The following is a 15,822-nucleotide window of genomic DNA, read 5'->3' as shown; positions in this document are numbered from 1 at the left end:
CCATTCATGCTGTGAGGAGTTTCATGAGGAATGGTAAGCCTGTAATTACATGAGATACTGTATACGGTATTGTTCTGCTATTGACAAGTGTATACAAGTTTTTGCTCATAAAGCGGGGTTACCCTACAAAAAAGCTGTCAGGCCATAAACTTTGCAATTTATGGTGGATGTTTTGAGGATGCAATAAGGGTGACGGTTTGAGCTTTATTGGCTAGTGCCTGGATTCTTCACATCATATAACTCGGCTATTTACAGCTTACATACTCTGAAGGCACAGCCAACACACCTGTTCCCCTCAATTGTGTGGTGAGACATCTAGTGCCGATCCTCTCTCTCTCTCTCTCTCTCTCTCTCTCTCTCTCTCTGTCTCTCTCTCTCTCTCTCGCTTTCTCTCTCTCTCATAATAACAACAACAACAAAACCATTGAGCTTTACTCCTTATGGGATAAAAGGTGGCATGTGATGCCCCATTTGCATGGCATGACATTGCAAAACACTATTACTTGTTATCAAAAATAAGAATGTCTGCCTTTGGCTTTATATGAGAATATGTTTTCAGTCAAGAACTGTAAGAACTCAAAAAGAACTCAAGGGCAGGGTCCATTCCTTCATGTTTCATGTTTCTTCTGTACTTCATCTATCATAAGAACATATTCCAGTATTGCTGATTTTTTTTAAACCACCTATGAACTGTATAAGTATTTGGTGCTTGTGCTGCCCGATGTTCTAATTGTACTGCATGTTGGACTACTTATATAGCTGTGGTCCTTGCTATTGTCTGTTTTGCTGTGCATATAGTGCTGTTATCTATGTAAATGAGCTAGTCATTAGTCAATCAGCAAGTAAAAGTCTGCATGGCTCTTCTAGAAAGTAAATTGAAACAGAACACTTTTCTTTGGCTGTGCAAACAATTTGGATATCAAAAGAGTGCTTTCAGGCTCCTGAGCTAATTATTTTTGTTAGGAGTGGAATTAAACAGATTTTATATCACACTGACATTGCTGTCTGTCTTAATGTACGGTCAACATATAACCAACCCATTACAATGAAAATATTATGAAACACCAGGGCAGCTTTATATTCTTGTGCTGCTATCTCTATTTATATATTGTGCTTATTTTCAGTACAGGTTTGCTTTAATCTTAAAGTGTTGGGATTATCTAAAGATATGCATAATTTATATATCATGTTATATATTTGTCACGTAAGTCTTAGCAATGTGACTCAATTTAACATCCCACTACATTTAATATTAACATGGCAAGTCTATTTTTACTACTTTATTGAGTATCATACAGTTCAAATTGGAGATTACCGGTATTTAAGGCATACAGTTCTTGTTTGTGCAGTAATTCTAAATCAATTACAGTATTTAACAATTTAATTCAAGAGCTATAAAAAATATTTACAATGAATCAACTCCTTAAGGTACTTAACAAACTGTAAGCCTTGTCAACACTACTTTCAGGAAAAGAATAACCTTAAATATTTACGTAAGTCTCTATAATAGAGGTGAGCTGAATTCTTCAGGTTTTCAGTTTCTATCCAATTTTGAATTATCTATACATCACTTTATAAGCAGTTTCCTGATATATATTGTCTAAAGAAGGCCATATATTAGCAGATGGCCAAACAACATGCCCAAAAGATAGATCCCTTTCTGATCAAAATCTGATCACACTGCAAACATATTTTAATAGATATCAGCTTGAAATCTATTAATAATCTATGGAACCCCAGCTACCCAGCAAGTAAGGTTGTCCCCTGGGTACTCAAAGCCAGCTGACAGCCTCCAGATCTTTCCAAAATGAATAGTGCTCTATCACTCACCTGTCTGGCCAGTGCGCTACCTCCTGCATATGTCTGTCTTCATCCCCGAACACAGGTGCCTGTTCTAAGTGACCTGTGGCAGTGTGTACGTACCTATTTAGAAAATGATAGACCAACAGGCACATCTGAATTAAATGTTTCTTGAAGTCTACAACTGGTTTCTATTCTAATCTCCTTCACCCTCTCCAGATTATAAAATGCACATCAGGCCCACTTACTAGGAAAACACTATAATGATGGGCGATCAAGTCCAACCCTACCTGCTGGAAAGTCTTTTGGCCTACACCTGTGAATGTCTTTTGATTGGTCAGTTGTCTTTGTAGTATGGTATATAAGAGGATAGCCTTATCCCTTCTATCAGTAATTGAGCTGAACAGGCGGCTGTCACTGTAGCTCAGCTATTACTATTTTGATTGCTATTCTTGGTGGGTTTTGTATGCATGTCCAGCAAAAGAGCTTTTCATTATTCTATAGTTGCTGTGAATTAGTCCCTGTGGTACATGGACCAGGAGTATTGGAATTTGAAGATTTGTCTTTGCTGTGTGCACTTTCCTACTGTTGTCTAACTGTACTCTTTTACAGTATCAATGTTTCACAAAGGCTTTGTTAGACTTTAAGTTAAGAAATTATTTATCTATAATAATGTTATAGAGGCTATAGGAAGTCTATATTCAGTGCCTTTTTTATACAGTATTTGACCAAAAAAGTGTATGATTTTCTGTTTGAGAGTTGAGACTGTTTAATTTGAAAACCCATATTTAAAGCCCAACAGTTCTAAAATAGTTAGAAGCTTAACATGTAAAGTGTATTAATGGCTTAGTTATTCTGAAAATAAATTATACTACCTGTGCATTTTCCAAATGAAGATGTTTATTCTGGATCTGAAGAATACTACTGGCATCCACCTTTATTTGTAATTCAGCACCAGCATGTGAGTAAACTACTTTGAGTCCAGAAGTAGTAGTAATGTTGATCATAATAAATAATTATTTAGAATTTTTGCATCATTTTTGAGATTTCAATCTTGATCATAATTATGTTTCACACGTATTCTTAAATTTTGTGCAATTTGTGCAACCGATGCAATATTCACACAATTCACGAATGTATGTTGAACACATTTTTGTATTGATATTAGTATAGTGTAACAATTGGTGTCAGCAAAACAGATTTTCTAATTATTGGTGATCTGCAGTATCACCAATAATACAGATGCTATACCTGATTATGTGGTGATCTGCAGAATCACCAATAATGCTAGTATAGCCAGACACAGGACAAAAAGTGTGAGATATTGTTTGGTGCAACAGTAATGAGTAAGAGGAGATCTCCCGAGGAGCGGGTGACTCAGACAGTACTGCAGCCAATGATCACCTGAGGAGCAGGTGATCAAGACTATACTGCAGCCAGTGGACACCTGAGGAGCAGGAACCACTGACTCTGCTGCAAAGGATGATCACCTGAGGAGCAGGGGATTGCAACTAGTGGACACCTAAGGAGCAGGTGTTACAGACAGTGCTACAAAGGCTGATCATCTGAGGAGCAGGTGATTAAGACTATACTGCAGCTAGCGGACACCTGAGGAGCAGGTGTTATAGACAGTGCTGCAGCTGAGCTTCACCTGAGGAGTAGGTGAAAGCTACTAGAGATCCCTCACCAGTGGCTAGGCCCACCGGTGAGGACAGGAAGGTCAGACAAGCAGAGTAGGCAACGTCTGGACAGATAAGGTACAAAGACAGAAGGCTGATTCAGTGTCACGTTCAGGCAGAGTCGGCAACAGGAATCAGATGGGCAGAGGTACAGAATCAACAAGCAGGAGAATAGTCAAAGGAAGCAGAAGGTCATAACAGATAATACAATGCAATTAGTACTTTAAGCTATCAACAGAATCTGGCTAAGTGTGGATCCCCAGCTCCAGCTGGTTCTAGCACACTTTGGGATCTGACTAAGGTCTGAGCGCTAACACGTTAGCATTCGCAACAGCAGACACGGTGCAACTGACAGACTAATACTATATATACAGAGATGCCCGGCTGCGCCGCCCCCATCACTTAGCCAATCCAAAGTACCGTTGGAGTCAGCTGACTTGGCAGATCAGCTGACTCCCCTTCTACTCGCATAAAGGTCCTGTCGCCTGGCGTGCGCGCGCGTAGCCCTCAATCTATGTGCAATAGAAGGACCAGGTAGAGCAGCAGCATGTAACTGCGTGGCAGAGGCTGCCGGCTGATACGCGGAGATAGCCGCCATGCCGCTTGCCTCTGTGGCGGTATCTCCGCTATCTATTACATATAGGTGCAAAAATGTATGGGCATGCATGCAAAAATGTCTTTTCACTAAATGCATTTAAGCCAATAGGCATGAGAAAACACATTTTCATGGGGATGAATATTACAAAAATGATGAGCCAATTCAAAATTGCACATTCTAATTATGATCATGTGTGAAAATAATTTGACATATTGCATTATGATTTCACATTGGAATATTACTACTATGTAAACTTTTATCTCTATCAAGATGTATGCGCTCTATATGGTATCCTAGGGTTGAGCCCAGAAACCAGTCCTGTTAACCTTCAGTTCCAACACATGCACCAATCTGGTTGTCCATGGTTGCCAGACCAGAAGATATAACCCTCAGAGAAGACATAAACAAATAGTTAGACGTAATAGTGTAGTATCCTGTTATTCGTATGCACCTCCACCCATACTTGTGCAGCAGCAATGCCTTAGGTGAAACACCAACACATCTGATATGCAATGCGCTTACCAGATTGTCATGCTGCTCAATCACAAACAGCTTATGCACATGGGTACTCAGAATACTCCGGGGATTCACCTCTGTTCTCCTCTCAGGTCCCAATGGAAATGGCTTTTTCCTCAGAGAAAAAAAGGGCAATAATACATAGTGTAGTATCCTTTGGACCTATTGTTCCGTTCACCACCTCGTATACACACAGCAATCGGCACTTCCTATTGATGTGTTCACACCAGTGTATCCTGCACTACACACACCAAGTGCTCTGCTGCTTTTCAAAATCAAAAAAGTGCCCATCGCATGGAGCCTGGTTTAGCGTACTAAAAAACAGATCTTCACTTGTGAGAGATCTGATTTATTGCGGACCCGAGAGACAGGACCTATGGGGGGGGGGGGGTAGTGACCGCTTGATCCTGTCCACATCGTTTAATACAATATCGCCACAAATCTCCACTATTGTCAGGAAACATTTGCAGATTCTGAAGTCCAATGGGGCCTGAAGTACCGGCCTTTAGAACACCCCCGATGATAGCTTACAAAAGGGCTCAATCCATTAGACCTAATCTAGTCAGAACATATTTGGGCTCTGGAGTCTGGACAGATGAACTCACAAACAGTTCTAGTTCCAACTAGAAAAGGTATGTTTCCTTGCCTAAACTGCGCTTGTTTTCAATTAGTCTTTAAAGAGGAGCTGTTAGGTATAAGGTCTCAGAGAAAATAAACACATATATCAGTAGCTAAAGATTGGCTGTACTTACATTACATATGCATTTCACTGTCCACGTTTGGATTTCACAGAATTTGTATATAGTATATGCAGAGATAGATGCTCCTGACAGCTCATGGCGGGCTCCATGTTTTTCTGTCAAATGTGTGGTCATGTCCTGCCTGCTTCCTGATCACAGATAAGCTTGTACTAAATAACACAGTGTGCAGTGAATATTAATGAGCCATGTGGCTAGGAACAATAGCTGACTCCTGCAGTGTAGTCTGCCCGAGATTTATCAGTGCTACGCGATTACAAGCTGCTGTAACGTCTCATTAGCAGCCGAGGGGAGAGCCCCAGAATGCTTTGCAGTAATATGCGGCTTGCGTCTTCTTAAGAATAACAGACTTGCTGATAAGCACACATCAAAGGTAACTGAGATTTTTATCTTCACTAATTGCTTTTGGGCTTCCTTCTAAACTGTTTAACACAGGAGAATAGAGGTTTAAATTAGCTTCTGCAGCCTGACAGTTACTCTTTAAAGGGAGGAGTTTTAATCATCCGATGCAAGGCCACCCAATTAAATTCACACATTATGCCACGTGTAAGACTTCATATGTGGTCTATGCCATCAAGTGCCATTGTGGTAAATTATATGTGGGAGAAACCACGAGAGCTGTTAAGGATAGAATTATAGAACATAGATCTAGAATTAATGTGGCATACCATCAGAATCAAACTGCCTCCGAGATCGTTTCACCTGTTTCTTATCACTTTGTACAGATGGGCCATGCAGCGAACCAGCTTTGCTTCTTTGTGCTAGAGGATGTTGCACCTCTGAGAAGGGATGGTGATAGGGAGGCAGCCTTGTTGCACAAGGAGGCCCGCTGGATTAAAACCCTCCAGACCTTGACCCCGTTAGGCCTGAATGCAGAATACAGGCCTCAGTGATCTGTTGCCGTATGTGAGGACACCTCTATTATGGGGGATGTCACTGTATGTGAATATTCAGGGTTGCTCTCAGAATTCGTGAATTCGAATTTACCCGTGATCACGGGTAGTTTTCTATGAATCCAGAAGTCGAATTTGAAGATCGATACCGATCACGAATTTGAATTCGATTGTTTCCGGATTTTACTTTTGAATTCGGCCGTGATCATGGGTGTTAAACCCGTGATCACAAATTCGGATTCAGCTACCGTCGCCCAAAACTCACAGACTTTAAAGGTTAATAGCAAAGCCCCCTTAAATGCCAGAATCACCAAATGTGCAGGTTATGTTAAGAAAAAAAGTGGAAGCAAGGGGAAAATACATTTTCAAAAAGACCTTATATTTTTTGAGAAAATCGATTTTAAAAGTTCAAAGAAAAAAAACGATACATTTAAATGCCGGTCAATGACAGGATCGTGGAAAACATTTCCCAGCAGGTAAAAGCAAAGGCCCCTTACATCCTAGAAACACCAAATTTGCAGGATATGTTAAAAAGATAGTGGGAAACAATATTTAAAAACAAATTAAACATTTTATTTTGGGGGATGTTTTGAGTGTGGGAAATCTGAAAAGAAAAATGACGTGAGGTCCCCCCTCCTGAGTCTCTGTAACCCTTTGTCCGCCATGCAGGCTGGGATAGCCAGAATGTGGAGCCCCTGCTGACTGGGGCTTCGCACCCGGAGCTATACCAGCCCGCATGGTGCATGGTATGGGGGCGCTCGGGGGAGAGGGGTGGCCAAGCCTTCCCCTCTCCCCGAGCCCTTGTCCAATCCATGGACAAGGGGTTCTTCTTCACCTCCGGTGCCCCAGGAGGAGGTGGGGAGACGATTCCCTGGGGGGGTTCATGGTGGCATCTGGGAGTCCCCTTTAAGAAGGGGACCCCAGATGCCCACCCCCCTCCCTGGATAAATGAGTATAGGGGTACAAAGTACCCCTTACCCATTTCTACAAAGGGTTAAATGAAATAAAAACACAAGCACGATAAAAGTATTTTATTATTCTAAATTAACCATAAATACTTACCTGTACCTTTATGAAGCTGGAGACTACGTCAGCACACCAGTCTTTGATTTTTATAATGCAGCGCACATTTTATGTCATTATGCCACATGCCTTGAGAAAGGGGGACCCTGCGTGGCCCCCGAAACAATTGTCAGATAGCGTGGAATATTGCACAATAAAATGTGTGCTGCCTTATAAATCAAAGACTGGTGTGCTGACGTAGTCTACAGCTTCATGATAATGTAGTGGTACTGCCTTACCACACGTCAAGCACCCGGAATAGGAAGGTGTGCCAGCTTCATTTTTCATATATACTACCTGTACCTTTAAAAAAATGTTCCCACGCCCATGTGCTCGGAAATGATCCAACGTATACAGTATCCTCCAATCTTGCGATCTTCAATTAAGTTGATTGAAGATCTCCCACGTCAATTACCTATACTATACCTTAGAATGCGTCCTGCCAACGCATAGCGCCGGCTCCCGCTGTCCTCCCCGCCTCCTCACCTGTCACCCTCACCTAGCCTGGCACCTGGTGCACCCATGAGTGCACCGGGTGCCAGCCTAGGTAAGGGGTGACAGGTGCAGGCAGGTGGGGAGAGACAGTGGGAGCTGGCAGCTATACGTCCGCACAGCCCGCATTCTAAGGTATAGTAACCGGCTCATCAATGAGCCGGTTCTTTTTGTATTGAATCGAATGAATCGGCTCTGAACCGATTCATGATTCGATTCAATACAAAAAGAGCCAGCTCATTGATGAGCCGGTTACTATACCTTAGAGTGCGGGCCGTGTGGACGTATAGCTGCCGGCTCCCGCTGTCTCTCCCCACCTGCCTGCACCTGTCACCCCTCACCTAGGCTGGCACCCGGTACACCCATGGGTGCACCAGGTGCCAGGCTAGGTGAGGGTGACAGGTGAGGAGGCAGGGAGGACAGCGGGAGCCGGTGCTATGCGTCGGCAGGACGCATTGGCCTGCTGTCAAAAGGCTGTGGCTCATAAGTGCATCAATAGCATCTATTGAGCCATGTCCTGTTTTTTTTTTTAGGCTGGATGCCTGGCTGCAGCCAAAAAGGTTGTGGCTCACAGGTGCATCAATAGCTTCATTAAGAGCTATGCCCTGTTTCCCTAGGTTGAATGCCATAAACTGCAAGTTATTATATTATTGCCCATTTAGATAGCGTGTTAGATTAGTTATAAGCAACTAGTTTGCGGATGGCTGACAGGTATTTGTTATTTTTGCTGTTTGCACTGGTTTGGCAGCTTAATATTGTGGCACTTTTTATCCCTATACTAGTGAGCACGCTAAGCGCTTCCTGTTTGCGCTCCAGCATGACGTACAAGCTATCTAGGTTGCCCCACAATGTTAGTTTTCTAGTACCGGCATGGCTCCGATCGCGTCACTTCCGGTATCTGGTTGATGTCACAGTGCCAGTGCCAGTCGCTCTGTGCGTTGCCTTACTATGTTCTATGTGTATGTATCCTGGGTCCTCTATATTGAGATGTACTTAAAGGGACTCCGAGCAGTGCAGAAACTATGGAAAGATGCATATCATTTTAAAGCTCTCTTTCTCCACTTTCCAATGATATATAAACCACCACCCTACGCCTTTTAGTTTTCGCTATTTTCGCGATAGAAATTGCCACGACCGCAACTTCGTTTACGAAAATAGAGAAAACTAAAAGGCGTAGGGCGACGATTTAGGCGTCGCCAGAAAGAGGAGAAAGAGAGCTTTAAAATGATATCCATCTTTCCATAGTTACATTGTATTATACAGGGCGACTTTTTCTGCTGAATGGAGCTGCTGAATTTAGGAAAAAGTCGCCCTGTGTAATAGTGTCACTATGGAAAGATGGATATCATTTTAAAGCTCTCTTTCTCCTCTTTCTGGCGACCCCTAAATCGTCGCCCTACACCTTTTAGTTTTCTCTATTTTCGCGATCGAAGTCGCGGCCGCGGCAATTTCAATTGCGAACATAGCGAAAACTAAAAGGCGTAGGGTGGTGGTTTATATATCATTGGAAAGAGGAGAAAGAGAGATTTAAAATGATATGCATCTTTCCATAGTTTCTGCACTGCTCGGAGTCCCTTTAATATGTGGTCCTCTTGTATCTAGTTTATATAGTACTGACATACACGTATTTTCTTTTGAGATTATCACATGACATATAGCCACATGTAGCTCTAGCTGTTCGGTTGTGTGGCTCTTATAGCCGTAGGAAGCCTCAGTCATTTGGATATGATGCCTTGTGTTGTCAGTTATTTATCAATGTTACTTTATGCCTTCCTTTAAGGTGCAATATACATCTGGTTGGTGCAGATGTTTTCCTTGCCCTTTTGGTGTTTCTACCATGTACTGTCCAAAGGATTAACAGGTTTGCAGAAGCATGTTATTTTATACTATGTGCTTTACTTATACTTTGCATGGTAACTCTGAGACCGATATTTATAGGCCTCTGGTGTGTGTTACTATGTTACATCTTTTGTACTACACTTTACATATTTTCTTGAGTGACACTTTGATCCATGATTTGTGAAGCCTGTCACTATGGCACACTATTTTCTCTAAGGGTCTTTAGACCATAGGTGTGAAAAATGGACTGATATTTACTAGTCTGCATGGCTCCAGACATGCCAGGTCTATTCTTTTATCCTTTTTCTTCATATTATGTCTTTTTTTTAACACTTTTTTTCTCTCTTTTGACGAGTGTGGAGGCCCACTAACATGGGACTCAGTCGGTGTATACACTACGTCATTGCACTTATTTCTGGGATATTCCTCTGTGAGGTGCTTGACTTACCTTTTACATTATATTAATGTTATTAATGTATACCTACTTATGTGTTCTTTTGTAGATAGCACTTTATGCAAATTGGCCTGACGAAGGGCCTTGTATGCCCGAAACTAGCATGTTGTTGCCTCTTCACAATTGCATTAAGTCTACGACGAAATTCCTATTATTGCTATTATTCTGTGTTGGAAGAATTTGCAAGGAACCTCTTACAGAGATATTTTTTAATGAACCTTTACTCAATTTTGTGTCAATAAAGTTTTTGATATTTTTGTACTTAAAAAAAGATCTTGTATTAACTTTTTTCCCCATGATCCTTTCTATATATTTGATTTCAAAATCAACCAGGGTGAACTTGCACCTCCCCAGTGTGAACCAACACCAATGTCACATGTTTATGCTCACCAGAGTCTTATGCTGCTCAGTCACAAACAGCATAGAGCGCTTTTGTAAGTTATCTTGCTTGCTTCACATCTATCCAGACTTTAGGCATCAGTCCTCCTTAAAAACTAAGCAAGCGCTGGCTGCCACAGAGGATGTTAGCTGAGATGACTAAGGGGTAGTCTGGAGGCGGAGTCAGTCGGACTGAGGATAGGATACCGTATAGAGTGCATACATCTTGATAGAGATAAAATCAGGTGCCTATGTTTGGTGGTGCGAACCGGCATTGGAGACTCTCACTGTTTGGAGGAGCGCAACATCGTTTCTAATAATCCTATGTAAAATTTTAGCTCATCACTGGTTGCAATGCAATTACTAAAGGCAAGTTAATGATGAATGCATGATGTAATATGGGAACAGTATATTTGACATACCCGCTGTAGCTTACTTATTTTAATCCTGCAATCTATATGTTTTCATATTTAATTTTTATCACATAAGCTTATTCTTATACATATACAATATGTCATGTGCTCACACATTCATCAACTATGTTGTCAAGCTCCCACTGCATTTGTGCAGCATGTAGGAAAGGATATACAGTATCTGCCTAATCAGCACTTTAAATATACCACTATACAGCTTGATTTGGTGCTTCCTCATAGATAATTGGAAAAAAACAGGACAGGCTGTAAGCTGCAAATGAACATGCTACAAATGATGGCTTACAATAAGATCTTAGACAAGCAAACTGGACTTTTAGCTTGAAGTGAGCCCCAGAATATATGCACAGAATAAAATATGTGACATTTCTGGGTTCCATGCTGTATCTTGTAAGAAATCTATTTTATTTGTTTACACAGCACATTTTTATAACCCTGTTAAAGAGAATCTGTATTGTTAAAATCGCACAAAAGTAAACATACCAATGCGTTAGGGGACATCTCCTATTCCCCTCTGTCACAATTTCGCCGCTCCTCGCCGCATTAAAAGTGGTTAAAAACCGTTTTAAAAAGTTTGTTTATAAACAAACAAAATGGCCACCAAAACAGGAAGTAGGTTGATGTACAGTATGTCCACACATAGAAAATACATCCATACACAAGCAGGCTGTATACACCCTTCCTTTTGAATCTCAAGAGATCATTTGTGTGTTTCTTTCCCCCTTCTGCTCTCATGCACTGAAGTTTCAGGCTGCTCTTTTCTTCCTGCAAACAGCTTTGCCCTTGTCTGTAATTCCTCAGTATGTGAAAGCCCAGCCAGCTCAGAGGAAGATTTATCCAGCTTGTAAAAGATAAGAGAGAAGAGAGAAGCTGCTCTAATCTAAATAATACACAGGAAGTGTGCAGAGAGGGGCTTGGAAGGGGGAGTTCATAGCAGAACCACAACACTGAAGAACTTGGCAGCCTTCCAGACACAGGCTGACAAGTCTGACAGGGGAAAGATACATTGATTTATTACAGAGACTGTTATAGTAGAAAGTGCTGCAGTAAGCTAGAACACATTAGAATAGCTTTTGGAACTTGTAGGATGATAAAAAACAGGATGCAATTTTTGTTACGGAGTCTCTTTAAACCATTTACCTAATCCTATATATTATGCTATGCAAAAATGCTTTATGAATTTTATATTTAGTAAAATAAAACCCAAATCCTAGCAGACATAAACAATGCACAATGATTTATGAATGTATCCGCTGCATGCAAAACTTAACAAAAACAACTCTTATTAGATAAAAGTTATTTAAATTGATGCTAAAATTTACCCTTTTATTTGTTTCTACCTAAAAAGCAATTAAAGTGGACCTGAACTCTTGCATAGGACAAAAGGAAAAAATAGAGAAATGCACCCTGTATGTATTTAGAGAGTTTAGCCTGTTTAATTCCTCCTCATTTGTGTCTAATCACAAGTTGTAATTTGATCTCTCACCTGTGTCACATGACTGCATGGCAGAGATGGCAGATAAGCTCGTAATATGTCGGCGCTATATAAATACTAAATATTAATAATAATAATAATAATAATAATAATAATAATAAAAGCACAGGATGTTACCAATATGCCGGCTTCCATGAATCAGGAAGTAGAAACAGTGCAGATTTATTTTAGGATTTGTATCAGCAGCTGTAACAAATAAATGTGTTTACAGGTTATTATGCTGTTGTGTATCTTTTAGAGAGGATGTTCTGAGTTCAGGTCCACTTTCACTTATTTTGGTTCCTGGACGTAGTTTCTACGTCCAGGAACCATGCGCGCTACCGCGCGCCCCCGCGGCCGATCGTGCGCGTGCACGCGCACTCCCGGCCGGGGATTCGGTAGCCAAGGAATCAATGTATCGGGCTACGGAGCCCGATCATTAATTTCTCTCCCCCGCTGAAAAAGCGACAGCTTCTCTCGGCTGAGCTTTTTCTGGCCGTCTTCTTCCTGATGCGTCACTCTAAGCGCGTGCTACGCTTAGAGTGACGTCATGTAAACAAACTCATGGCCGCCATCTTGTGGCCAAAAAGTAATACTACACCTGAAAAAAAAAAAAACAGAATCACCATTTACATTATAAATCTATTGTTTACCTCCCACCCTCCCAAAAGTACCCAAATAAAATGTTTAGTATAAAAAAAAAAACATTACAATAAAAAAAACCATGTAAATATTTACCTAAGGGTCTAAACTTTTTAAATATCAATGTAAAGATGAAATATTTCTATATTTTTTTTATTTTAAACTTGTAAATAGTGATAGATGCAAAATGGAAAAAATGCACCTTTATTTCCAAATAAAATATTGTCGCCATACATTGTGATAGGGACATACTTTTAATGGTGTAATAACCGGGACATATGGACAAATACAATACGTGAGTTTTAATTATGGAGGCATGTATTATTTTAAAACTATAATGGCTGAAAACTGAGAAATAATGAATTTTTCCATTTTTTCCTTATTCTTCCTGTTAAAATGCATTTACAGTAAAGTGGCTCTTAGCAAAATGTACCCCCCAAAGAAAGCCTAATTGGTGGGGGAAAAAACAAGATATAGATCAGCGCATTGTGATAAGTAGTGATAAATTTATAGGCTAATGAATGGGAGGTGAACATTTCTCACGTGAAAACGACGGAACCTGAATGGGTTAATGAAATCTGCCTATACTAATTCTTCCATTAGGCTAACAATATATATATATATATATATATATATATATATATATATATGTAGATAAATATATATATGTATATAGATATATATATATATATATACTGTATACAACACACACACTCTGTATCTGTATTTATATGGGGGTGTTATTATTGGCGTAGACAAATTGAAAACACTAAACGTCAATAAACTATAAAGCTGTTCATTGTCATTTCCATTGTGGAAAATAAAACCACAACTCTATACAATTTAATCAAATATTGAGGGGTGAAAAGGATTTTTTTTATTTTGCAAGATCAGCATTTGTAAAGATCAGGACTTGATCTGAGCTTGTTCTTTGCAGCTGTAATTAGGCAGGAGCTTTAAGGTCAGCAGCGCTGAAGTGTTCATAAATCTCTGCCACTGGCAGACCTACATGTCTGCTTATAAATTTAGTGAGATATCAGCCTTGGCGATTGTAGACTAATTTTAGTTCTAGAACATTAAGAAACGATGATGTTCTGGAACATTAATAATAACAATAATAATAAGCTGGGCAGGGAAGTGTGGAAGGATTTAAATTCACGCTCAATTTTATTACATTCTACTACTTAATAAATGTCATTTTTTGTTCCAGATTTTCTACAGTGCAGAAATTCAATCACTAAATGGCAAATCATCCAGTAACAGTGCATCAAGGTGCTTTAAAGTTAACCTGAACCAAGTAAAATTATTTAAAATAAACACATGATGAACCTGCAAATAAATATGCCATACTTACCTTGCCATCAATTCCTCTCAGAAACTCTATCAGTTTTTGTCAGTTATATATCAGTTGTTGTCAGTTATAACTGAAAGGACAACTGATGAGCAAGGTAATGTCCATGTTTCCCTATAGCTCATGTGGGCAATATTACAGTTTAACAGTGTGATGACCAGGAATCTGTCATGGGGTAATGGCCATTTTCAAAATGGAGGACAGAGAATTTAATTGATCATAATGGACAAACAGGACCTAGGAGGAGAAAGAGATTGATGTGTAGACTACACGGGATGTAAATATGATGTATGTATATTTATAGCTCAGGTTTGTTTTAAGTATGGTGTATGCAGTTGTAGTGAAGTGAACATTATTTGCAGCACTGACATGCAGCACTGTAGGGTTCTTGTTTAACACTGTGAAAAATACCTTCTTGCATGCCTAACAGCTGAAGCTCAGTTGGAAGAACATCTGTGTAAGAGTGGGACAAGCAACAATGCAGTCTATAAATACCTTATATGGATAGCTTACTCATTCCTACCCTATTTCTAGTGGGGTGCAGGGGCAAACACAGAATTTTTAAGGGGGGGATTTCTGAAAGGTCCAGAAGCACTTATGTCCCCGAGTGCTTCCGAAGACAGGTGGCTCCATACTGCCCATGCACAAAAGTGCGCTGGCGTATTACGGAGCTGCCTATCTTTGGAAGTACTCAAGGACACAAGTGTTTCTGAGGGCTTCTGGAAGCAGAACATTTGAACGGGGGACTGTGCTGGAATAACTCCCCGAGAGAGGAATGGGAAATAGACTTAGTTTGGACAGTTCAGTGGAATATGCCACATAGGCCTCGATTCATAAAGCATTACCTCATGCGGTAATGCTGAAAACAGCAGACTTTACCGACCACTTAGCAAAATGTCAATTCATAAAGGCTGTTACCGCATGAAAAGCTGACATTACCGACGAGGGAGCTAAATTACCGACTTGGCTGCAGTTACCGACAATACATGTCAGTAAATTGTCAGCAAATGTCAATTCATAAAGCCTGCAACATGCGGTAAGCCTGGCGGTAGTTACCGACACCTCTGCTGAGGTCTTAACAAGTTACCGACAGCTCTGACAGCTCTGATTAATGCAAAGTGCAGAGATCCGAAAGTCTGTTTGATTCATCTGTGGAGAGAGCCGGAGAGACGTCTGTGTGAATCATTTCAGCAGGCAGGGAAAGACTGTGTGACTCATCTGTCTGAGTCATCAGTGGAAAGAGTCGGCTGTGTGAGTAATTTCTGCAGGCAGGGAAAGACTGTGTGACTCATCTGTGTGAGTCATCAGTGGGAGAGCCAGAGAGAGCCGTCTGTGTGATTCATTTCTGCAGGGCAAAGAGGGAATCGGGACACTGCTCTACTCTACCGCTCAATGGGCTGCGGTAATTTACCGACCTCCAAGGGCAGCTGGGGAAATGTTTATGAATTAGCACAC

This window comes from Hyperolius riggenbachi, chromosome 1 (assembly GCF_040937935.1).
Source record: "Hyperolius riggenbachi isolate aHypRig1 chromosome 1, aHypRig1.pri, whole genome shotgun sequence".
Classification (NCBI taxonomy): domain Eukaryota; kingdom Metazoa; phylum Chordata; class Amphibia; order Anura; family Hyperoliidae; genus Hyperolius; species Hyperolius riggenbachi.
The sequence above is the reverse complement of the archived record's forward strand: the minus strand, read 5'-3'. Positions refer to the sequence as shown.